Source organism: Camelus bactrianus, chromosome 1, assembly GCF_048773025.1.
Source record: "Camelus bactrianus isolate YW-2024 breed Bactrian camel chromosome 1, ASM4877302v1, whole genome shotgun sequence".
Taxonomy (NCBI): Eukaryota; Metazoa; Chordata; class Mammalia; order Artiodactyla; family Camelidae; genus Camelus; species Camelus bactrianus.
This window is the reverse complement of record NC_133539.1, coordinates 39600183-39625893: the sequence shown is the minus strand read 5'-3', so window position 1 is coordinate 39625893 and position 25711 is coordinate 39600183. Positions and strand designations below refer to the sequence as shown.

General features: G+C 37.4%; 1 long non-coding RNA gene and 1 pseudogene across 5 annotated transcripts in view; one reads left to right on the top strand and one right to left on the bottom strand.

Annotated features, from left to right (window-relative positions):
- Positions 1–25711, bottom strand: part of LOC105077926 (uncharacterized) — an 87763-nt gene that overhangs the window by 46750 nt on the left and 15302 nt on the right. For all 5 annotated transcript variants that reach the window (XR_012506436.1, XR_012506435.1, XR_012506438.1 and 2 more), the window contains exons 2-5: positions 21930–22073; positions 20830–20955; positions 19765–19912; positions 10428–10533 (exon numbers count right to left, since the gene is read on the bottom strand). This is a non-coding gene — a long non-coding RNA (uncharacterized LOC105077926). The remainder of the gene's footprint in view (positions 1–10427; positions 10534–19764; positions 19913–20829; positions 20956–21929; positions 22074–25711) is intronic.
- On the top strand, positions 11112–15531 carry LOC141575658 (large ribosomal subunit protein uL11-like; annotated as a pseudogene).

The window sequence follows — 25711 nt, the reverse complement described above, 5'->3', positions numbered from 1 at the left end:
AGAGCAATTTCGGCTCTTATGCACATTCCGAACAGAAATGCATACACATGAATACAGATTGTCACGGTACTACTCATAATGGCCCCAATCTTGGAACACCACAAATGCTTACCCACATAAGCATGGATAAATATAATGTGGTGTATTCAAACAATGGAAGAACTCTTCAGCAGTGAACATGAACAAACTCCTGTTTATTGCAAAATATGAATGAATTTCATCAACATGATGAATGAAAGAAGCCAGATACAAACTGATACACACTGTATGATTCAATATGTATTAAGCTTGAAAATCAGGCCAAACTAAATGATGGTATTATTCAACAGACAAAGTATTAGTTAAAGTAAGGTGAATAAACTCTACGACATTGTACCTGTAGTCAACAACAATGTACACTCAAAGTTTAAGAGGATATATCTCATGCTGTGTACTTATCACAATCAAATCTTAAAAAAACCCAGAATAAAAATGTCCCCCAAACTAAATGATGGCATTAGAAGTCAGGATAGTGGTTACATTCGGGGAGGGGGCAGAGGGAGTAATAATTGAGAGAGGAATTTTTCAAAGTACATAGCAGGTACTTAATGGGTGCTTATTAAATTGTCCTTTTGGAACAAATTCCCATGACTCCAGTCAGTAGGAAGAAATTTTAAATGTGTCACAAGAACTGACTCTGTCTATAGTAAGAATAAGCATTTGTCCTCATCCAACAACATATTAATTATTAAGAATTTACTCATTTATTTTGTATTTACTTTAGTTCTTGGAAATACAGCTGTGCACCAGTAATTACACGGGATGAAACTGAAACTTCAATGATTTTCCTAACATCACAGCAGAATTAGGACCAAGGTCTCCTTCTCTAAATCTTTGATACTCATCATCACAGAAGCGTTTCCAAACCATTATTCCCAGAAACATTGCTCCAGGGAGCACATGCTCTTTGCTCTATTCCCCTTTTAGAGAGTCCCATCAGAAGATGAAATATGCCAAGGCAAAAAGAAATCTATTCAGTTTAGTTTATCTTGGAGTAAGGAACTTAAATATATCAAATATCATTTTGGAAAAGAAAATTTTAAGAATTTAGTTCTATTTTTGCTTCTGAAATAAATGGCAGTCTTCTTAACTCACAAGTTTATAAAGGCTTTTAGAAATGCTATGTCAAAACCAAACAGGTCTCCATAAACCATTATATCAGTCACTCTACTAGAGGGAAATAAAATTCATTTGCTGACCCTTTATTTGGCTCTCAGTGGACTATATATATCATAGCCTCACATATTATGTTAAAATAAAGCCACCAACAAACAGATTTTTAAAAATCTACCTGCTCTTTGCTGTCTATCTCTGAAAATGTTTTGGGGCTTCCTCAGTGGACATTTTTTGTTTATGAGATCTTCATCCACTAGGTGTGTCACAGCAGAAAAGAGATTCAGAACTGAAAAGCTAGACACCCTTTTTACAGGTAAGAACTCTGATGCTAGAAAGGTAATGATTTGCTGAAATCATCGGCAGAGTTGAGCATCTCACCAGGAGTTTTGTTCCAAGTGGTGGTTTTTCTATCTCATTATGGAGTCTTCCATTTGACCCAATCTAGGGCATCATTAACAAGTTCAAGATTTTGGAGGAAGCATATACATGAGTACCTTTTAAGGAAATACGCTGCTGAGAGGCACAGGAAGACAAATTTTAGGAGAGGCCAGCTCTGAACTACAAGTTTCTACATTTCCTTTTCCCCCTTTCCAGCCAGAACTGCAGGTTACTTACTGGCAATGGCCTGAATGCAGTCAGGGGTAGGCAGACGGAGCAGCTAATGGCAAACAATGGAGGAAAATTATTTCCTTTTGCTCCAGGGCTAATTTGAAAAAAAACAAAACCATATACTATCATTAAATCTTGTTGTTCTTTGTATCTACTAGGTTTCTAATTCACTTAAGTGTTCTAGAGCTATGTTAAGATTGAACTTTTTTCTTGAAATCATTTTATAAATTTTAAAATAATTTAGAGAAATAGAAGTTGAAAAATTCACAAGTAAAATTTATTTAAAAATTATCAGTCTTAGATCTCCTGATAGATTTCAAAACCAAACTGGTCAATTTATATGAAATGGTGAGATAAATTATCTACCAACTAATTGATAACATCTAAGGACCTTGGAACAAAAACCATGGCCCACTAGTAGATGTCTGGTTAATTCCAAAAATATGTAGCTTCTAAAGCCATGTAAAATAATTCAAAATGCTCCATAAACATGTGATACCAAAGCTATTTCCAAAAAGATGGAATATATTTAAAATGCCACCAGTATGATATGTATATATCTATTTCGATGCAACTTCCCTTGCTTTGGTATAATTTGAAAAATTTAGTCATTAAGTCTTTGTTGTTGTTGTTACAATCCAAAAGACAAATAAAAATTCAGGTATGGACTAATTTTATTCTTATCTGTAGTTAATGGATTATGCCAATTTATGGGACCAGGTATTATGTGAATATCTATATGGAATATTAGGTAAGAAAAAGCAAGAAAGGAATAAATCTTGACGATATATATACATATATATGATATCAGATATATCTATACAGAGGAACTGGCTCACTTGATTATGGAGGCTGAGAAGTCCCACAATCTGCTGTCTACAGGCTGGAGACCCAAGAAAGCTGGTGGTGTAATTCAGTCTAAGTCCAAAGACCTGAATTCCAGGAGAACTGAAGATGTCAGTCTGTCTGAGGGTAGAAGACAAATGTTCAGCTCCAGTGGTCAGGCAAAAAGGGTGAATTCCCCCTTCTCCTGCCTTTCATATTCTCCAAGCCTTCAGTGGATGGGATGACACCCACCCACACTGAGGAGGGCAATCTGCTGTATTGAACCCACCAGTTCAAGTGCTAATCTCATCCAGAAACACCCTCACAGACACATCCAGAAAAACATCAGCTAAATCCCTGGGCACTGTATGACCCAGTCAAGCGGACACAAAATTAACCAAGTCCAACTCTTATCAACTTGGCACCCATACCCATCTCCTTAAACCATACTTAATCTCAAAAGAAAGACAATGACAAGGTCATAATTCTGCCTAACATGATTCAACTATTCTGCATACAATCAAAAATGTACAAACCCCTTTCCCAGAAGAGAAAGTAAAGTACTTGACTGATGTTTACTTTTCTCTTTGAAATGCTATAACTTAAATCCTATTAAGTTAATATTCAGATATAATCAATAAAGATTGACCATAATATAAAGTCAATACATCTATGTTATGTGATGAGGGATTAAGAAAGGAAAGAAAACAAAGATATACAGTTGACCTTGAACCCATACAGTTGAAACCTCAAATGTATTCATAATAAAACAATAGGAAGAAATGCTGCTTATTAATATTCCTTAATGATGAGTTAATACTCATGGCCATTATAGTCTTCATTTCTGATTGGTCACGTGGCTGTAGCTGATATTTATAACCACCTTCTATTACTACCCACTCTGTATTCTTTTTGGCTTCAACAAGCACCTCAGCTGGTTATCTTTACCTGGTAGGTGACACAAACCTTTGCTCCTAAAGGCTGGAGGCCATGACTAATCCTGCCTGGATGGGACTGTTGTAGTTTTCCATTTCCTTGTTTTGGAATAAATAGCATCATAATTTATTCCAGCTTTCAGTACTTCTCATTGTGGCAAATATTTCTTTTTTTTTCTTCCAGTTGTATTGAAATATAATTGACATACAGCACTGTAGAAGTTCAAGGTATACAGCATAATGTTTTGACTTACATACATCATGAAATAATTATCACAATAAGTTTAGTGAACATTAAACATCTCAGATAGAGACAAAATTAAAGAAAAAGAAAAAAAAGTTTTCCTTGTGATGAGAACACAGGATTTACTCTCTTAATATTCATACGCAACATACAGCAGTGTTAATTATTTTTATCATGTTGTACATTATATCCTTAGTACTTACCTATCTTATAACTGGAGGTTTGTAATATCTTTTGACTGCCTTCGTCCAATCCCCTCTCCCCTACCCTCTGCCTCTGGTAACCACAAATGTGATCTCTTTTTCTGAGTTTGTCTGCATGTTTGTTTGTTTGTTTTTGAAGTATAATTGACCTACAACACTATGTTAGTTTCTGTTACATAACATAGTGATTTTTTTTTCCTCATACATTTCAAAATGATCGTCATGATAGGTCTAGTTATGATATATCACCATACAAAGATATTACTTAGTTATTGACTATATTCTCCACACTATACATTTCATACCTGTGTGACTCATTTGTTTTACATCTAGAAGTTTGTACCTCTTAACCTCTCTCACCTATTTCTTTCCTCCCCCATCTCCCTCTCCTCTGGCAACCACCTGTTGTTCTTTGTGTCTATAACTGTTTCTTTTTTTTTTTTAATGTTTATCCATTTGTTTTGCTTTTTAGATTCCACATATAAATGAAATCATATAGTATTTGTCTTTCTCTGACTTACTTCACTTAGTATAATACCCTCTAGGTCCTTTCATATTGTTGCAAAAGGCAAGATTTCATTCTTTTTTAAAAATTCTAGCACATGTATCATTTTTATCCTTTTACTGTTCTGTGACACTTACTGTTCTGTCATTTGATGGCAGTTAATCTTTCTGCCTGATCACAAAGTACCATAAGATTTTATGGAGTGCCTACAAAATAAAGACTTCAGCTCATCTATGCTTTATGAAGATGTAAAGATACTGAAGGAACAGCACTGAACCCGGGCAGATACATATCAGTTCTAAGTAAATCAGTAGCTTTAAATCTTATGCAAACTCTTACACTGGTTATTCCATTAAAAGGAAATAAACATCATTTGCTGGATTCTTATTTGGCTCTCAGCTTGCTATATTATAGATCCTCATAGTATTTTAAAGCAAAACAAACAGAATATTAAAAAATATTCAGTTCAACTGAGCACCTTAATTAGAAGCTGCCTTACTGGGCTTTAGTGGAGAAGAGAAAAAGGTGGCAATCTAGAAAAACTTGGTGGGGCACATGGTCTGGACATCTCCTCCCTGTCACTGAAGCTCAGGGAACATCCCTGAACACTGCATGGTGTACGTAGCTGGTTCTGCTTTCTGCTGGGGCTGCTTGTCTGTCTTCATTACCGTCCTTTTTTCCTTAGGGAGCTTTCTTGTTGCCCATTTTCCAAGGAGATACTTGCACAAGGAATCTTAAGTCGTATCTGTCAGTTTCCTGAATCTCTTACTTAGCTCTCTCCAGGAGGTGACATTTCACTCTTAGGTGAGAGACCACCTAGACTGCCAGTGTCAGGTGGCTGCAGGTGGGTCTCAGATCAGTCTTTATCAAAGTCCCCATGCACAGAACACAGAGCCTGGACCAGCTGCCAAGGGAAGGGCTGGCAGCCTTTCACACATGGGAGAGCTAACCCAGAAGAAAATCGACACCAATTCATAATCATCAAATGAGTTACCATTTGTGAAATGCTTAGAACAGTGCCTGCCACACAGAAAGTGTTTGATGAAAGAACAAATCAATTTAGAGGAGATAAGTAGGGGTGCTAGTATCTTAGCTGCAAGGAGACTTTCTGGGTGGATGCTGTGAGGAGTTGGTTGGATGGTGTCCCCCAAAATTCATGTCTACCCAGAACCTCAAAATGTGATCTGATTTGGAATAAGGGTCTTTGCAGATATAATTAGGATAAGCATCAAAATGAAATCATGCTGGGTTAGGGTGGGTCCTAAATCTAACGCAAATGTCCTTATAGGAGACAGAAGAGGAAAAACACAGGGAGAGGCAATGTGAAGATGCAGGCAGAGACTGGAGTGATGCTTCAACAAGCCAAGGAATGCCAAGAATTGCCAGCAAACATCGGAAGCTGGTAGAGAGGCGTAAGACAGTTTCTCCCTTAGAGTCTACAGAAGGAACCAGCCCTGCTGACACCTTGACTTTGGACCTTTGGCCTACAGGACTGTGAGAGAATAAATTTCTGTCGTTTTAAGCTGCCTACTTTGCTGTGGAGGCTCTAGAAAGCGAATACAGATTTCTATCTTAAGTTTATACAAATTCTGGGTTTTTCAGGCCATGGAAGAATACAAACAAGTTTTGTTCCAGAAAGGTAGGCTGAAAAAGTGTGTTTATCTGCAAACATTCCTGTGACTTTAATCGAAACTGACTTCTATATGCAAAGGATACGAATGCAGTGAACACATGTACAGTCTAATAACAGATGCATTTTAGGTTTTCTGCCAACCCATACACTTCTCTGAAAACTACCTTCATGTACCCTGGCAGCCATATTTATAATGTGTGACCTTGCTTTCCTCCCATAGCCACTGCTTTTGTCCCCGGGGGCAAGAGATCCCTGACTCCTAAGGCTAATTGAAGTCTTTCTCATAGTGCTTCAAAACTGTGATTCAAAGCTAGCGGTCAGTTTTTGCTGGTTGCTTAAATGAAGGACATATCAAGTTGAGAGGAATCAGTTGACCGTGAGCTAACAAGGCAGAGAAACTGCAAAGAGAAAAAAAAAAAAAAAGCAATACCCAGATAGAGACAGGACAAAAGAACATATAGTCCCCTGAGAACAAGGGACCAAGAGATTACCTGCCTTTGTTTCTAATTTGAATAACTGAGGATCCTCATATCAAGTTCATTATCATGGAGTAGGGGTTCTGGGGTTAAGAGGACCTCACCAGACTACCTTGGGTGAGTTACTGGACCTTTTAGGTTCCTCACCATAGTTGGGACTAATAGCAGTACCTCCACCAAAGTGGTGTTCCTTGGCTTAAATCTGAAGGACACTTAGGATGAGTTAAGGTAAATCAAGTGCACTAATGTGCAGCACTTGGATGAGTACATCACATGCCTTCAGGAAGTTCTGGCTGTTACTGTCATTACCTCATCCCCAGAAAGTAGCTTTTAAAATATGTCATGCTTCTACCATCATTTTATGCTTTTTAGTAAGCAGCATGTTTAAGTTGCTTTTCCATATATGTTTACAATTTCAGCTTCGCAGTAGGTCAGCTTACCACAACAAAATGCAAAAATCAGTCACAATTCAGGAAGGTTGTTTTCCCCATCCCAGACAATATTTTAAGCAACAGGCATCCTAAAACACAACGTCACTAGTAAAAAGCTACACAGATTCTGGGTATATTTATTGTGGGTATGTTTGCTCCCACCTAGCTGTTCTCTTTCTACGTACATCATTGGCAATCTTATTTTTTCCTATCAATGTGTAAGGCAAATCATAGTGCCTACTGTAGTTTAAACAGAAATATTCTGTAAGGAAAAGAAAAAAAAATGTTTATTTTAAACGCTTGTTATCCTGGAAGGTAAGCAATAGTTTGAGCTCGTTAGCTTAGGAGGAAGGCAGAATACCTACCAGCCAGACAGCTGCACATCTGTTTAGGAAGATGTGTGAACAGATTTTGGCCCTCTTGATCAGGTTCAAACAAAGAAGCGTTTAGTGCTTTGCATGCTAATGAAGCAATAATTTTTAGTTTCTTCATAAGTCAATGATGGAGATCCAAGTACTGAGATATTGGAGAAATCTTAGAACAGAGAGGCAAGGACCCACAATACCCTGGTTAGCTATGAAGAGAAACTGCTAAGAGATCACAGGTTGGCTGAGAGGCTTTGGGCAGTGGAAGAGCTATGACTCTATTTAAATTTGCTAACTTTTTTTATGCTTTGTGGACTTCTCATTTATTACCCCCAAATCTCAATAAAATCTGTAATGCACTCATATTCAGATGTAAGGTGGAGTCACTGAGAGCCCAACAATCCTGGCAGCTGCACAGGCTACACAGAAAGCCTGCTTGATGCAGATGTTATGTGAGAGTCTTTCAATTCAACGTGAAAGTCGGAGACATCAAGGATGTCTGTGTTTTGGTTGTTTTTCGGCCTCCTTCTTTGGAAACCTTTCTGTCCTGAAGAAAAACTAGCAGAAGAAAAGGCTTTTAAATAGTCCAGTAGCTCATTTACTAGTAGCAATTTGCACTGTGCTTTACCTAAGGGAACAAGAAACCAGACATCCTTGGCCCAGTGATAAATGTAGCAACTTGAAGAGGACTAATGACTGGTTCTTGGAACTCTGACCTCTCTGTAGAGCACAACAAGGTGAACATTAATGTGGTGACTATCACAGAGAGCTCTGTGAAGGAAAGACGGACACTGGGCAAAAAATGCAGGGTGCCAATATTAGCACCTGGAGATTATGGTAAATTGGCCTCTCCCTGTCCTGAATCAGACATTAGGGAAATAAGACTGTCCTTCAAAAGCAAGTAAAAGAAAAAAAGTTATTATTGAAAATTATACAGAATACTGTAATAAATAAATCCCCAAGGATGCTATCACTCAGTTGCAACAATAACAAATCTTGCTTCATCTTTACCCTACTCTCTTCTCCCCTTTTTAAAATTTAATCATTTCATTCATAAATGTTTTAATCAGTATCTCTAAAAGGTAACAATTCTTATTTTATACATAACCATAATACAATGAACAGAGCTAAAAATAGTTCATAATAACTCCTTAATATCATCAAATATTCTATCAGTGTTCAAATTTCACTGGTTATCTTATAATGTTTATCATTTAAAAATTTTTAAAATCTGTTTTAATCAGAATAAAACAAAGGCCACATTCCTCTTCCCTCTTTTTCCCCATGTAATTTATTTGTTAGAGAACCTAGGATATTTGTTCTATAGTTGCCCACATTCTGGATTTTGTTGGTTGCATTCTTATTTTGTTGTTCAGTGGATTCTTCTCTGTATTTCCTGTAGGTGGCAGTTAAATCTTGAGGCTTGATATGTGGTTTCACCTTTTGTTTTCAAAATTACTTCATAAGTAGTAGTGTGTAATTTCACTAGGAGACTAGGAAGCACACAATGCCTGAGTGGTTTTCTTTCTGTTAATAGCAACCAATGATGATCACTACCTAATTATTTTTAAGGATTGGAAAAATGGTAAATTTCACACTGTATTATTTTCTAGAAGGAAAATTCCTTATCACTATTTGGTTACTCTAAGGTAGTTCATATAGGAAAGACAGGTCAAAATAAATCCTTGATCCTTTTCTTTACCAGTTTCTAAGTTACAAGTTAGCTCTCTACTATCCTCCAAAGGTGACCACTGTTTTTACTATTATTTATTAGAATTTTAAAATAATAATTATTAATAATTTATTATTATTTAATTTTTACTCACAAATTAAAGCATATTTTGTATGTTTCAATTCACTGCAGTTATTTTTCTCAAAGTGGTTAACCTTACCCAAAGGAAGCTCCTTCAAGTTTGTTCTGAGTTCTTTTTGTTGGCTTTGCTTTTTAACATAACAAGTTTCAGGATTATTTAACCTATTTCCTAACTCAGAGCTACATGCAGCCATTCTCAAAGGAGCCCTTGTTCCTTTTAGTGACAAATGGTATTTAGAGATCAAAATGAAGGTGTCGGGATACTCACTGCTACTTGTCTCTGAATCTTTTCAATGGGCAATTTATCTTTTAAAAAGATAAATACATCATGAGCTCGTTCTGATATTCACAATTAAATATCCAACAGGATTTTTACTTAACCTCATTGATCTTACACTTCAGTCCCACACAGGACATCTCAATTCTCAAAAACACCAACACAGTTAGTCACTTGTTTTATCACATGATACACACAGATAGCAAAGTCAGAATAAGAACAACACCATCAGCTACTGTGCTACTAAGGTCTCTTGCTCTAAACTGCAAATCTAATCAAGCCATATCTATGTCTAAACTTGTTGCTTTCCCATCCTCTGAAGAACAGAACCCAAGCATGCTAACATGCCATGAAAGACACTACATGATCTGACCTGATACCACTAGCTAAGCCTGAAGAGCTCTATCCCGCTTCCCCCATCCTATTGAACTCTGAGTCATCCATCCAGGTCCAGATCAGAAGTTTTTCATGCTGTGTCCCCCTACTCTGGCAGAGAAGGTCACTCTTTTTCTGTGTTCTTCTCTGCCTCACACAGGCTTTTATGGGTGCATTTACCACACTGAATTCTAATTATTTACATATATACGTGTTCTTTACTAGACAGTACACATCTTTATGGCAAAGCTCATTTAATTTTGTATCCCCAGCATCCAAGTTAAGTCCATGTTAACTAGAAGGTGTTCAATACATACTTGTTTAATTGAACTGATTTAGTATGACTGAAGATGTACAAAACCTAGCAATTTTGCTTTCTGATGTTTAAGAAACTATCTCCACAGTGTTTTTAAGAAATTTATTTTCTACTGGTAACTTCACGTTGTTAGGAATTAAAGAGGCACAAATAAATCATTTGCAAAGGCATAGTTCCCCTTGTGTCTCTCAGGATTTAAGAAAACACAATACTGGTAATAATAATGTCTGTGAGCAACCTCCATGCAGTGACCCAGTGGTCATACCTCTAATGCTAACAGGCAGGATCCTGGAGAGTCTTCAGTGTCTGTATGTTGCCCTCCCAGAAGATTGCATTTGTGATATTCCTCTTAATCAGGCTCAGTTCTGCTCCTATAGAGGACCAAGGCAGAAGGTACAGTTATTCTCCAAACTTACTTCCTAACAGCTTTAGACATTTGCTTTCCACAGTCATCAGGGAATTGCAAATGAAAACTTCAACAGGATGCACTGTACACCCACTAGGGTAGCTAAAACTAAAACATTTGTTCATAGTTTTCAACTGTTCCATGCCAGAGAACTCCTCATATGTTAATAAACTGTGATTTATTTCCCCTCCTTTTTCTCTAATAGCATCTGTAGTCAAGCCAGTTCTCCTCGCCCAACCCCTTCTTCCTTTTTATTTATCATTGCTGTTTGAGTTGGAGATTTCTGGATCATCTACTTGTAAGAGTTTCCTGCAGATGCAAAAGAATGAGGTTAACAATCCAGGCTAAGTGATTTTGATTTTTTTCTTAAATCAGTACCTCTCTTTTCTGTATTTACAAAATCAATTGGCTTCCTCTAATCTAGGTTGAATTCATGATTCTTTATGAAGGCTTGCCTTTTTGCATTTATATACCTGATGTTTCTAGGAGGGTTTTCTGCCAGCACAGCCCCTATTCCTTAATGCTCTTTAGCAGACAAATGACATGGTTTATGCATTCAAGAGGTATTGCTCACATTTAGGAAGTAAACATTTCAGTGGATGTGCTTTATGACATCTATTATTACTGGATTCTTTCTCTTCCACTTTCTCCCTTTATGTATCCTAGATGATAACTGTTTTGGCATCGGAAGTAAGAAGTTTAATTCAGGAAGCCACAACAGTGATGCAGGTGTTTCTGAGAAGAACAGGATGTACAGAAGTGTTTTAGATGTGGCAGATATCAGAAATCAACAGTAAATATTTCCTCCCAAAAGGCTGAGGTCCCATCATCAGTGAGAACTGTGATCAAAGAGGGCAGGTGCAGTGAGAGTGTTGGAGACAGAAGGCTTAGAATGTGTTTGGGTGAGGAGTCACACAGACGAGGCAGACGCAAGAAAATAGCACTTTTGAAAGAGAGGGGAGCTTTCAGCTTTTAGTTTGAGGCAGCCAAGGTGCAACTTTATTGGGACAGCCTGAATCCAGGATCATGCAACACCATCTGCCTCAACCTTGCCACCTAAGTTCAACCTCAAGAAGATCAAAGTCATATGCCTGAGGTGCACTGGTGGGGAAGTCAGTGCCACATCTGTCCTGGCCAGCAAGGTGGACCCCTTGGGTCTGTCTCCAAAAAAGAGCTGGTGATGGCTATGCCAAGGAAGGGTCTGAGGATTACAGTGAAATTGACTATTCAGAACATATAGGGCTAGACTGAGGTGGTACCTTCTGCTTCTGCCCTGATCATCAAAGCCCTCAAAGAACTGCCAGGAGACAGAAAGAAACAGAAAAATAGTAAGCAGAGTGGAAACATCGCTTTTCATGAGATTGTCAATATTGCCCAACAGATGTGGCACTGATCTTTAGCTAGAGAACTCTCTGGAACCATTAAAGAGATCCTGGAGACTTCTCAGTCCATGCGCTACAATGTTGATGGCCACCACCATCACATCACAGATAACATCAACAGTTTTGCTCTGCAATGCCTAGCTAGTTAAGGACTACAAAAGGAGAAAAAACCCTAAACAATAAAAAAAATTTAAAAAAGAACTACAAAAGAAAATAATAAACTGTTATTTGACAACAATAAATAAATAAATAAAAGGGAGTGGTGTCAGAAAGTGGAAATTAGAAACAGGATACCTTGGTGAAAGTACTTCTGTACCAGAGATGGTGAAGATACAATGTAAGTTTGGAACTGATGATTGAAACCTTTGTGAACCAAGTTAAAATATGAAATTTAGGTGAGGCTTAGTACCAGAAGTGGCATTTATTATAGAAATAGAGGAGGGAGCTAGTGAGCTGAGAAACTGGGAAAGCTACCCTTTCCCTCACTTCAATAGATCCTCCTTCTAATTGAGAAAAATCTGACTTATTCAAACATAATTGGCAAAGTATTGTGCAGCCAGAACACCCAAAGGAAACTGCTTTAGGAAAACAAAAGGGCAAAAAAAGAACTGAAAATAGATACAAAGCTTCCCTACAGATTAAGAACACACACTAGAAAAATATCGCTCCAAAGCAAAAGAAAAGTACAATAATACATCATTCAACATGAATAAAAGGGGAAAAATTCTTGATGCAAGTGCCGCCAGGAAGGAAGACAAAAACAAAAAACCAACCAACCAACCAACCAAACAAAACCAACCCACATGATAACATGCAAGGAAACTCCCATAAGCTGATTTTTCAGCAGAAACTTTGTAGGCCAGAAAGGGAGTGGCATGATATATTTAAAGTGATAAAAAAGAAAAACCTATAACCAAGAATACTTTACTCAGCAAGGCTCTCATTCAGATTTGATGCAGAAATCAACAGCTTTAGAGACAAGCAAAAGCTAAAAGAGTTCAGCACCATCCAGCCAGCTTTACAACAAATGTTAAAGGAGCTTCTTGAGGCAGAAAGAAAAGGCCACAACTAGAAATAAGAAAATTATGAAATAAAAAAGTTCACCAGGAAAGGCAAACATACCATAAAGGTAAGAAATCATCAACACACAAAGCTAAGAAGGTTAAAAGACAGAAGTAGTAAAATCATCTATATTCACAATGTGCAGTTAAGGGATACACAAAACAATCAGATGTAAAATATGATGTCAAAAACAGTAATCATGAGGGGAGGAGAGTAAAAATGCAGGATTTAAAAAATGCATTTGAAATTAAGAGATCAGAAACTTAAAGTGATCATTATGTATACAGACTCCTATATGAAAACCTCATGGTAACCACAAACCAAAAATCAACAGATATTCACATATAAAAGAAAAAGGAATCTAAACATAACACTAATGATTGTCATCAAATCACAAAAGAAGAGAACAAAATAAGAAGGTAAAAACAAACAAACAAAAAGATCTACAAAAAAAAACCCTAAAACAACTAACATACATATTGAAAACTACCTTAAATGTAGACAGACTTAATGCTCCAACCAAAAGACACAGACTGGCTGAATGGGTACAAAAGACTCACTTCAGATATATGCTGCCTACGAGAGACTCACTTCAGATCTAGAGTCACATACAGACTGAAAGCGACGGGATGGGAAAAGGTATTCCAAGCAAATGGAAATCAAAAGAAAGCCAGTGTAGCAATACTTATATCAGACAAAACAGACTTTTAAAAAAAGCCAGTTACAAGAGAGGAAGAAGAACACTACAAAATGATCAAAGGATCAATCCAAGAAGAAGATACAACAATTGTAAATATATATACACCCAACATATGAGCACCTAAATATATAAGGCAAATATTAACAGACATAAAAGGAGAAATCAGTAGTAACACAATAATAGTAGAGGACTTTAAAACCCCATCTTCTTCAATGGACAGATCATCCAGACAAAAAAATCAATAAGGAAACACTGGCCTTAAACAACACCAAACAGACTTGATATTTATAGAACATTCCACCCCAAAGCAGCAGAATACACAATTTTTTCATGTGCACATGGAACATTCTCCAGGATAGATAACATCCTAGACTACAGCACAAGCCTTAGTAAATGTAAGAAAACTGAAATCATGTCAAACATCTTTTCTGACTACAATGCTATGATACTAGGAAGCAACTACAAGAAAAAAAAACTGCAAAAATACAAACACGTGGAGGCTAAACAATATCTACTGAACAAGCAATGGACCACTGAAGAAATTAAAAAGGAAATAAAAAAATACCTAGAGACAAATGGAAATGAAAATACAATGATCCAAAACCTATGGTACCACAGCAAAAGCACTTCTAGAGGAAAGTTTATCGCTATAAAGTTTACCTCAGGAAATAAGAAAAACCTCAAATTAACAGCCTAACCTTACACCTAAAGCAACTAGAGAAAAAAGAACAAACAAAACCCAAAGTTAGTAGAAGGAAAGAAATCATAAAGATCAGAGCAGAAATAAATGAAATAAAGATTTTTTAAAAATATAAAATATCAGTGAAACTATAAGCTGGTTCTTTGAAAAGATAAACAAAATTGATAAACCTGTAGCCAGACTCATCAAGAAAAAAGGGAGAGGGCCCAAAGCAGTAAAATCAGAAATAAAAAAGGAGAAGTCACAACTGATATCACAGAAATACACAGGATCACAAGAAATTACTACAAACAACTACATGCCAAGGAAACAGACAACCTAGAAGAAATGGACAAATTCTTAGAAAGGTACAATCTCCCAATTCTGAACAAGGAGGAAGTACAAAATATGAACAGATTAATTACCAGTATTGAAAATGAATCAATGATTAAACAACTCTCAACAAACAAAAGTTCAGGACCAGATGGCTTCACAGTGAATTCTACCAAACATTTAGTGAAGAGTTAACATTTATCCTTCTTAAACTATTCCAAAAAATTGCAGAAGAAGGAACATTTACAAACTCATTCTATGAGTCCAGCCTCACCCTGATACCAAAACCAGACAAAGACTACTATATGACCCAGCAATTCTACTCCCAGGTATATCTGAAAAAAACAAAAACACTAATTTGAAAAGATATATGCACCCTAATGTTCCTAGCAGCATTATTTACAATTGCCAAGGTACAGAAGCAACCTAAGTTCCATCAACAGATGACTGGATAAAGACAACACAGTACACACACACACACACACACACACACACACACACACACACACACAATGGAATACTACTCAGCCATAAAAAGGAATGAAATACTGACATTTGCAGCAATGTGGAATGACTTGGAGGGCATTATGCCAAATGACATAAGTCAGAGAAAGACAAATACGATGTGATATTTATCTTAAAATCTAAAAAATACAAGAAACTGGTGAATGTAATAATAATAACAAGCAGACTCACAGATATAGAGAACAAATTAGTGGTTACCAGTGGGGACGGCTTGGAGGAGTGGGAGGTACAACCTACTGGCTGTAAGACAGACTATAGGGACGTACTGTACAGCGTAGGAAATTTAGCCAACATTTTTTAATAACTGTAAACAGACTGTAACCTTTAAAAAAAAAATAAATACATGAACCCAGGGAAGACATGGCCAACAAAGGGAAGGTGATGGTCAGTCAGTAGGAAGATTTGAAATGGTACCTAATAAAATTTAGGAAAGAAATAGAATACACAGACAGAATCATTTCATAAAAAAAATAAATTAAAAGAACATAAGGAGAAATAGATTCTATAGAGAGCACAGCAGGACACAGAGTACCTGCAGAAAAAATGAAGTAAAAGAGAAATAAGCAAAAAGATTTTTTTAAATGAAAGTTGTAAAAGATAAGCAGAAATGATTCAAAATATGAATAACTGGAGTTCTTCCATTTGGAGGAAATCCAAAAGAATGGAGTAACACAAACTTTAGACAATGCTCTGAAATAAGACTTGTATTTTGATATTAAAAGGCATATTGGAGACATGGGAAAGACTGTCTCAGAACGATGAACACCAAGACATATGCTATTAACACACATCCTGCAAACACCAGATGGAGACTGCTCACACTAGAAGCACACTCTGGGCATCTGGGCAAAAACGTTCACTTCCAAGGGAAGGAAAACCAAGCTGGCACAGCTACAGTCAATACTAACAGAAATGCAACAATACTTAGACACTAAAGGGAAGTTTGAGCCAAGGATTTTAAATCCATCCAAGATGTTCTTCAAGTGTCGAAGCTACAGGCAAGAAGTCCTGCCAACTCAGGGACTGAGGGAATACTGTCCACGCTAAGCCTTACTGAAGAACCTCCCAAAGAACAAAACTGACCCAACTAGAAAACGATCAGGGAAACTTTAGCAAAAGTCCTGAGGTTGAATATATTCCTCGGTGAAACTAGGACACAAACAAGGGCTAACATAAGGGTTACAAAATACAATGTAAATATGATGTTTGTATTTACATAAACTTTCACTATGGAGGCTGTTATATTAAAAATTATAGTCCTTATATTTTTATTCTAGTCACTGCCTTTATAATTAGACTTTTTATATAATACTCTTAAGACCTTTCTTCAGACAGTATCTATTGATTCCTACTGTGAACATCAAATGAATTAGCTTATACCTTCTTCCTGTCTTTTCTCCATAGCTTTCTCTACTCAATTTTAGACAATATCATTATTTGTTACGGGATGACTTGTGTCCTCCCAAAATGCATGAGGCATGTACATGCTTAATTTTATAATAAAATGACATATCTTTTTCCAAAGTGTTTGTACCACTTTATATTCTCACCAAAAGTGTATGAGAGATTCAGTTATCTCACCACCTTGCCAGCTTATCGTGTTGACAGTCATTTTAATTTTAGCCATTCTGAGTGTGTAGTCAATGGTATCTCATTGTGATTTTGGTTTGCATTTCCCAATGACTAACGATGTTAAGTAAGTTTTATGTATGTTCCCATGTTTTTCCTCATGGCTGAAGCTTACTCTTTAGTGCTAAATTGTCTAAACCCTCAAAATTCTGTTAGGATTATGACCAAAATTGTTCTAGACTTCTGACTTGGGAGGTGTCACAATTTTCGTATTTAATCTTTTTTCTCCTCTTTCCATTATTCAAAGCTTCTTTCTTTCAGGAAATATTTTAATTTTACTTTATATAGATTCCAAGCTAGTTCTGTGAGGATTATTCCTAGGTATTTCATGTATTTGTGAGTATCATAAATAATATATCTTTAAAAATACTTTATTTATTGATACTATATAAGAAAGATTAAATTGTAGATATTTATCCTGCATCCAGCCACATCATTAAACATTCTTATAGGTTATAATAGTTATAACAGTTTTTCAGTTCTTGTTATAATCGTATCACATTCAGTGTTTTTCCAAACAGATACATCTTCCTTTCCTTCAGCTTTTCTATTGCATCATCTTTAATAGTGGTGCTTAAACAGGGTTAATTTTTACCTCTCAAGAGACACTTGGCAATGTCTGGAAACAGTTTGTCACAACTGGAGAAGGTTCTACTTGGTAGGTAGAGGCCAGGGATGTTGCTAGATATCTTACAATGCATAGGATGACCCCACATAACAAAGGTCATTTGCCTCAAAATGTCAATAGTACTGGGGTTGAGAAACCCTGCTTGAGAATGTCCAGAAAGCCAGTAAGTAGTGTGGAGGAAAATGTAATCTTGTCTTACTCCCAATTTAATGTGATTGTCTCTCAGATTAATAAGCATAAAATTGGATATAAGTTGGTAATTATAAAAGTAGGAATTTATTTAAGAATGCTTTGTAAACTAGTATTTCTCCAGTGGTGACAAGCTCGTCTTGGCGGTGATTTTCAAGATGTGTGACTTGTAGAAAAGGTGTGCAGAAGTTGGAAAAGAAGTCTACTATGTGCTTGACTGTTGCCTGAGTGCATACCCTTCCCACTGGAATTACTAAAGCTTAAAGCACTATAGGAGGTTAGTTAGTATATGTGGAATTAAAAAAAAATGCGAGTGAATTTATTTACAAACCAGAAAAAGACTCCAGACATAGACAACAAATTTATGGTTACGAAAGGGGAAAGTCAGGGGAGGGATAAATTAAGAGTTCAGGATTAACATATACATATTACTACATATAAAATAGATAAACAACAATGACCTACTTTATAGCACAGGGAACCAATTCAGTATCTTGTAATAACCTATAAAGGAAAAGAATCTGAAAAAGAATATATATATATATATATATATATATATATATATATATATATATATATATATATATGTGTGTGTGTGTGTGTGTGTGTGTGTGTATATATATATGGAAATCACTTTGCTGGACATCTGAAACTAACACAATATTAAAATCAATTACATTTCAATTTAAAAGAAGTACAGAGCATAGCAAAATTATGAAAAAATCTCAGCTATTTATTTTTCAACAATAACAAAAAAGGTTAGAATCAGCCAGGCTACTTTGGACTTGCATGTAAAGCCCATGCCCTTATATTTTGCTGTTAAAACAATAATGTTATTCACAGTGAAGGTCTTATTAATATGTCAGTTTTTCTTTTTAAGTAATGCCTTTTATGGCAAACTTTTTCATCCTTGATGCTCTAAAATTTCACCATAGTGGTTCTTTCTCAATGTCTTTCCTCCTGGAGCTCTAGTTAGATCTTTTGTTGGAATTCCATGTCTTAACATTTTAAATACTGTTTCTTTACTGCTTTGTCAGAGAATTTTTTGGCTTACTTCTGGATCACTTGTTTGATTAGCTGTGTTTATTTGAATAATCAACCCATTTGTTAACTTGAATTTCTCCAAGGTAGTTCTTTCCTATGACCACCTGTTCTTGTTTCCAACAAGATTCTTTTAAGATTAAATGTTTTAAGATTCTGTCGCAATTTCAGTAATCTGTTTTCTTGTTGTAAGTGTTTCTGTTACGTATTGGCTTTCCTCACGTTTCAGAAGTGGCACTACTTACTATACAAATACACAATCTGAGCAGGTGCTGTTTTTAGATACTTTACATATTAATTTAGTCAATCGTCTTGTTAACTTTATGAACTATACAATATTAATCGTACTTTACAGATGACTAAACTGCATCAGTGAGTGAGGTAAATAAAAACTTACTCAAGGCCATGGAGCTAGTAAGTTTTGCAGCCAGGGCACAATCCTATACAGCCTGCTTTCTTCCCAGGTGGTACTTGCCACCTGAAGCCCTTGGGTCTGATCCAAGCTTGCATGCTCACTGTTTTCTGCTGAAAGCAATCACCCCAGTAGCTGCTAGACGGTCTACAGTGCAGAAGGTAGGGGCATCCAAACTTGTCTGTAGTGTCTTACTTGCTTATGTACCTTCCTGTTCCCTTCTCCTACCTCCTGCCAGGAACCTAAGGTTTTACTACTTAATTTCTACTCTATCCACTTGGATTGGCTAGATTTACCAAATCCTGCCTCTGTCTCTGGGTGTTGTTGGAAACAGAGGAGGCCCTTTTTTTTTTTTTTTTAATCTAATGCACCTACTGTCCCTCAGGAAGCTTTCACCAAACTCACATTAATGGAACTAACCCTTCTTGTACTCCGACAGCAATCTCCTTACACATGATTATAATGCAAAACAGGTTTATTTGCATGCCAACACTGAGGATTAGGATTCTAGATGAAAAGGAAAGCAGTCTTCTGTTAAATGGAGACGATCAAGATTCTGGGCTTGGGACCTGCTGGGTGGGAAGACGTGCTGTGTTGCCTTCAGGTGTCTCTTTACCTGATGCTTCAGATGCCACAGCAGCCTTTTCATCCTGTCCTTCATTCTTTGCCATCTTCTCTAATTCCTCCTGATAGCCAAGCTGGTATTCCAGATAGCTTATGTTCCTGATCTGTTCATCCAGGAACTTCTTCATGAAGCGTGCGAGCTACAGAAATAAAATGGGGGTCAACTCACTAAGGACTTTGTCTGCAATGGGAGGCAATCTAAGATCTTGCTACCCAAATTATAGCTAATGGGCCAGCAGTCCTAGGAGCTTGTCAGAAATGCATTATATTGAATCCCTTCCAGACCTACCAAATCAGCATCTGCATTTTAAAAAGGGACTAGGTGATTCATATGCATATTGAAGTTCAAAGAGCACCCACCTATGACATTCAGGACCTCCAGATGAATACAGATAGCCACCTTCAATGAATATGAGTGTTAAGGCATCTCATCAAAAATGCAGATTAATTTAAGTAATAAGCTACTACAGCAATGGTTTTCTACTCTATTTGAATAATGTGTAAATCTTGAGTAGGCTCCCAGACCCCATTCCCAGGGATTTAGATTAAAGTAGTCTGGTGTAGGGCTCCCATTTGATCCTTTTCAGAGTTCCTCAGAGAGTCCAATGAGCATCTAGGTTAGTAACTTTTCTACGAGGGCCTTTTCTTCATTTTGACTTCCAGAGAAGCTAGGTTGGTGAAAAATAAGTTACCACTGCAAGGGAGAGTGCTCACCATTAACCAGGAAGACTTCAGAGGAGTCTACACAATAGGTCACCTTAAACATTCACTTTTGTAGGGGCAATCTAAGACAGCAGATCTCAAGGCTGTGCTTCTTTAAATATCCAGAGTCCATTATTCCTGAGAAGTCTTATTCATCATGTTCTGCATTGCATTCCTCCTTACCAGGGTACCTACTCCTCCCACCTCCCACCTACTCCCAGAAATAAGTTCATGTACTTCTTTGGAGGAAAATAAACACATTAGATAATCCACTGTCTTAGGCTCATCTCTCAGAAGCAAGTCATTATCTAGAAGGGAAAGATGACAGTGCTTTCAGAACCAGCTTACTACTTACACTGGCTTGTTTCTTCCGAGAAGCCAAGGCCTTCAGGTCTTGCAGAAGGCTGCTTAACGTATTCTCCAACTGCAGGGCAGACTCGATAGCTTTTTTGCCAGTTCCCCAGTTTTCTATATCCAGCCTCTGTTGGAGAGGAACAGGGGAGTCACTATCCTACCTGAGGCATAGCTTGGTTACTTCCTACTTCCTGGGTAGAATTAGAACTAGGTTCGCAGAGGCCAATAGTTCCCACACTTTGTGACACAACAGACTCAGCAGAGCACCTTAAATACTGATGTCTGGCTTTCAACTGCAGACATTCTGACTTAATTAGTAAGGAGGGGCAGGAGTTTTAAAAGCTCTCCAGGTGGCTTTAATGTTCTACAAAGCCCGGGTACCACCAGCACAGCTGTATGCACTATGCCTTTAGCTCTGGGACTTCATTAGCTTTGGACGGTGTTGAGTTCTGTACCACCAGATATTTAGTTTGCTTTATATACCTTGAGTTAAAAGAACCCCTCAGGTAGGTAGGAATGTTTCTAAATGTAATCCCCCCAACTAAGGTTCACATTGTTTCTTTCGAGTGTCTGTTCTAGTGAAAAAAATTTTGTTTTACTACATTGAAGAGACAGCTATATTAAGCACCCCAGTGTGTCTCTGAATTAGACTTAAGGTCTAACAGAGGATGCTAACAGCTCTAGGAAGAGACCATTAGAGTAATGAGTCTCAAACTGTACAGAGGATTAGAATCACCTGGAGAGCTTGTAAACTACGGATCGTTGTGCCCCAGCCTTAGAGAATCTGATTCAGTTTATCAGAGTGGGGTCCCTGAATTTGCATTTCTAATGAATTCCCAGGTGCTGCTGGTGCTGCTAGTCCAGAGACCACACTTTGAATGGCTCATTGAGAAAAGCCAAACAAGCATTTAGAGACTAAAATTTACTCAAAATGATATGAAGAGGCTACAGAGAAGACACATGCTTACCTTCAAGGTCAGTTGCTATAATACTCATGTAGGAACATGAGTAACCTAACAAGTTAGGTAGCATCTCATAATTTAGTTCTCTAGACCCAGTAAAGGCCCCACGGAGATCACCGGAACAAAGTTACATAGTCACCTTAATCACCGGAAGGCAGACTTTACACTTATATTTTTTTAGATATCTTATGAACTGCTTCGCATGTTCCCTCTTCACCTCAGCTTGGTCTTCGAAGAATGTGAGAAAAGCAGGTGTTTCTTTGTCTTCAGTGTAATAACAGGTCTGGGACAGGGAGAAGAATGGGGAGAGACTGGAGGTGAGAGAAGCTGATTTTCAAGACTGTAATCTCACACAAACTCACTTTGCTGTCTCTGTGGTTGTCTGAAAGAGGCCTTCTGTGTTCAGTCCAGAGTCCTTGGTTTGTTCTTTGACTTCCAGAAGGCCCCAGTTGCCTCCCAGGCTACCTCAAAGAGAAACCATCCAGATTGTGATATGCTGGTGCCCAGTATTTGCCTATTAGGCCTCTTTAAGGGTCAGATTTGAGAACCCTACATGGTAGCCCTATGTCCAGTAATCATGCAGACAATTGGCGGAAGTCCAGCATGAATTGACATTTTAAAGTTAATCTATTTCACTAATCCTAACACGTCTACATTGGCTCTAAAATAGCAGATGGTTGAAAAATTATTTATACCAGTGTCTGATGTGCATAAAAGCTTTGGGAATCCTCTGAAAAGAACTGCAGTTCTCCCAATATAAGCCCATAGTTTGCAACCCCAACTCTAAATCACTAGGCCACAGAGCAGCAAAGTCTCAGCCACTAAATTGTTTTTTCAAGTAGTATCAAACCACAAATATGGCCGTCACCACAATTAGTAAGGATATAGAAGATACATTATCCAGATTAGCGCCAAAACATTCCTCATAGTGGCTCAAGGAACTATACTGACCATAGATACATAAGCATCACTGACATTCAGCTCATAAGATGCTACTTGATTAAGAGCAACCCTACATTCTTCAGGGAGAAGGCCCTCTGCCTTGGATTCCATCTCAGCTTCAGGAAAAACCAGGCATAAAAAGTGGTACCCATTCAGGTAAGAGACTTCTTAAATACTAGCAGGCATATAGCCAGCCGACTTCTATCCAGCTGAAAACAAGAGAAAATTCCACGCAGCTGAGATGAACAGTTACTAGCCTACTAATGAGGACATGGTTTCTGAATGATAGAACCAATCTGACCAGAGGAAAAGATGCAAAAAAAAGTCAATCCTAGCCAGCCATGGGGTGTCCCGTGAACATACCCCAGAATGTTTAGCACTCTCCCTTGTGTTCTCTCTGACTGTGATTTGAGAAGGCTGATATACTTCCTGAATAGAGAACATCAACAGAGTAGGTGCACTACCTTTAATTTTTTTTTTTTTCCCAAAATGTACTTAGGTCCTAGGGAGAGTCTAAGACTGACTAAAATACATTTTTTGCCTATAAGGGACATATCCTCCACCCCATAAGGCCTCAACACATGTAACTGATCTTAAGAGAGGATATGATGGGGGTTCTGACGTGTCAAATGCATATTTAGATGAAGGAGTTAGGGCAGAGTTCATTGATCAGCTGGCATTTGAAATTGGCCTTGGAAGGCAGGTAAGAAGGTATTGACATGGAAATGGAAGAGGGGCGTTTCTCCTGGCGAACAGGCACACCAGGCTGTAGGGACAAGACAGAAGACTGGTTTCTCCAAACTGCAGTGAGACTGCTCCATCTGGGAACCTTTTGGTTTTTTCTTTCAAACTGTTTCCCAAAAGTCTCCACCTGCCCCCCAACATACACCTCCTTATGACTCCTTTGAGGGTAGAGATTGTGTTACTTATTTTGGTATCCGCATAGCCCATAATGGAGTGTTCTGTAAATAACAGGTACTGAATCAACATTTGTTAAATAAAAATATTTTTCACGTGGAGAGCAGTGTGTAAGATTTCTCACAGTCTGATGGGTTCTTAGTTTGAGCCTAAGCCATGGCAGGTTGAACTGAAAGAAAAGTTGCAGGTCACTGAAAGTCTATCTCTGTGAGGAGAGAGGGAGCTCCTGAGGGAGAGCTCATCCCTCAAGAAGGAGCCATACATTTGAAGTGTGGCCCAGTCACAAAGACAAGGTCTTCAAAGAGAAGAAAGCATTATAAAAAGTCATTTTTGTTTCCTGACCCAACACTACTCTTGTCCCCAGTTGAATTCATGCCTTAGTCCCAGGGAGGCACTTTGAGTATGTGTTTCTCAAACTGTAATTTGTATATGAATCATCTGGGGCTCTTGTTAGAATGCAGATGCTGATACACAGGGCCTGAGAGTCTGCATTTCTCACAGTTCTGCTGTATGATGCTGGTCCATGGACCACATTTTGGGTAGTAAGGGTCCCAAGACATGGGACACAAGTGGCAGTGCTGGGGAACCCTCTAGCGGGAGAGGAGAAGGGGGTTCTTTGCTGCTACTCCACACACCACTGCACTGCTTTGGCATTTCCAGGACCTCCATGGCAGCATCCTAGAGGAGGCAGCAGTGCCAGGGAACTCAGCAACATCTAGCCCTTGTAGGTTAGAGCAGGAGAAGAGGAAAGAAGATGGTAGTTGACAAGACAGTTAACTGGGTTTACTCATAGTATGTGTAAAACACTATCTGAACTCCCAAAAGAATTTGGGGGAACTTTGCTGGAGATTAGGGTCCTATGTGAGTGGGTGGGGACAAGTGCCAATAAAATCTGGATTATTACTGTTAATATGACCCTGTCTACAAGGTGGTAAATCTAGAAGATAAAGATTTTACTTATTGGGAGATGATATGAGAGTCTAGATATTTCTGGATAAATTGTAAGATCTTTCATGTAAATATTCCATGATTCTACCATTTCATCTGGGTTGAAGTACAGAATTGGATACACATGAAGAAAATATTCCTGTTCTTGTGGGTTAAATATTATTAAAAATGTTGCTATCTAGTCACTTAAAAAAAGAGAGAGGAAAGAAACACACCATTAACGTCACTAACATTTGAGTTAGTGAGATAGATTTATAGGTAATTTTTTTCTTTTATCTATTTTCCATATTTTTCAAACTCTTATAATCATATATGTATTTTTTCATTTTGGAAAAGAAACCTAACAGATAACTTTCTAGAGAATTAGCATAATGTCTTTTCCTAATAGAAGCTCCACATACATATTTATGAACATATATTTTCTAATTAAAAAGGTAATGCATGATCATTACCAAAAAGTATTCCAAAATTACAGAAAAATATAATGTAGAACATGAAAGCCCATAGGTAACACTGACTCTTCAATGTATATTTTAAAATCTAATTTGATCCATTATACAATTATTACATTTTGTTAACCTGATGAATTGACTTTTGAATTACTGGATACGATTAGATTGGTCCATGCACTCTCTTGCATGGAATATGCTGAAAACACAAAAACACTTAAGAAAAAATTATACAGCTCTTCTCAAAAAATTTTTGAATTAATCCAAACTTTCTATCCTTACAGTGTTACTTTATCTTATCAAGCCTCTAATAATTAAGGAAGAAACAAGGGGCTCTCTTGTAAACTTAATTCTAACCAAGAAATTCTTTAAATGTAAAATATCTTTAGTAGAGCATTTATTATTATCTTTATTGTGTTCGGTGTGCATGTTTCCACTATTAGTTTACAGGCTTCATGAGGAAAGGGCCTAAATCTTAGTCATCTTTGTGTATCTCCCAGAGCATTTAATATAGTGCCCATAGAAAGCACTCAATATATTATTTTTACAACTATTTCAAAGTAAAAATGAACCTAAAAGTTTAAAGTTGTTGGTTGTCAAGGAAGAAACAATGGGCAGAGCCAGATGAATACTTTTTTACTTTGGAAAGCCGATTTCAAAAGTT